This window comes from Arachis duranensis, chromosome 8 (genome assembly GCF_000817695.3).
Source record: "Arachis duranensis cultivar V14167 chromosome 8, aradu.V14167.gnm2.J7QH, whole genome shotgun sequence".
NCBI lineage: Eukaryota > Viridiplantae > Streptophyta > Magnoliopsida > Fabales > Fabaceae > Arachis > Arachis duranensis.
This window is the reverse complement of record NC_029779.3, coordinates 1080934-1082223: the sequence shown is the minus strand read 5'-3', so window position 1 is coordinate 1082223 and position 1290 is coordinate 1080934.

Sequence of the window (1290 nt, the reverse complement as noted above, 5' to 3'; positions counted from 1 at the left end):
ACTGAAGGAATTATCCTTGGGCACAAAATTTCGAACAAGGGAATAGAGGTGGATCAAGCTAAGGTAGAGGTAATTGAAAAATTACTACCACCAACCAATGTTAAGGCAATCAGAAGCTTTCTGGGGCATGCAGGATTCTATAGGAGGCTTATAAAAGATTTTTCAAAAATCACCAAACCTCTGAGTAATCTGTTAGCTCCTGACACACCATTTATCTTTGATAAGCAGTGTCTACAGGCGTTTGAGACTCTGAAAGCTAAGCTGGTCACAGCACCAGTCATCTCTGCACCAGACTGGACATTACCATTTGAACTAATGTGTGATGCCAGTGACCATGCCATTGGTGCAGTGTTGGGACAAAGGCATGACAAGCTTCTGCACGTCATTTACTATGCCAGTCGTGTCTTAAATGACGCACAGAAGAACTACACAACCATAGAAAAAGAGCTACTTGCAGTAGTTTACACCATTGACAAGTTCAGATCCTATTTAGTAGGATCAAAAGTGATTGTGTACACTGACCATACTGCTCTTAAATATCTACTCACAAAGTAGGATTCAAAACCCAGACTCATCAGATGGGTATTACTTCTGCAAGAGTTTGATATAGAAATAAGAGACAGAAAAGGGACAGAGAACCAAGTAGCAGATCGCCTGTCCCGAATAGAACCAGTAGAAGGGGCATCCCTCCCTCTTACTGAAATCTCTGAAAACTTTTCGGATGAGCAACTCTTTGCCATCCAGGAAGTGCCATGGTTTGCAGACATTGCAAACTACAAGACAGTGAGATTCATACCCAAAGAGTACAGTAGGCAGCAATCAAAGAAATTGATCACAGATGCAAAGTACTATCTTTGGGATGAACCATATCTCTTCAAGAGATGTGCAGACGGAGTAATTCGTAGATGTGTGCCTAAAGAAGAAGCACATAAGATTCTCTAGCATTGCCATGGATCACAGTATGGAGGACATTTTGGAAGTGAGCGAACAGCCACAAGAGTCCTCCAATGTGGCTTCTACTGGCCTACTCTCTATAAAGATTCCCGAGTGTTTGTACTTAATTATGACAGTTGCCAAAGATCTGGTAATTTGCCTCACAGTTATGCCATGCCTCAACAAGGGATCTTAGAGATTAAGTTGTTTGATGTATGGGGTATTTACTTCATGGGGCTTTTCCCACCATCATACTCAAACACTTATATTCTTGTGGTAGTGGATTATGTATCCAAATGGGTGGAAGCTATCTTAACACCCACTAATGACACTAAGACAGTGTTGAAATTCCTCCAG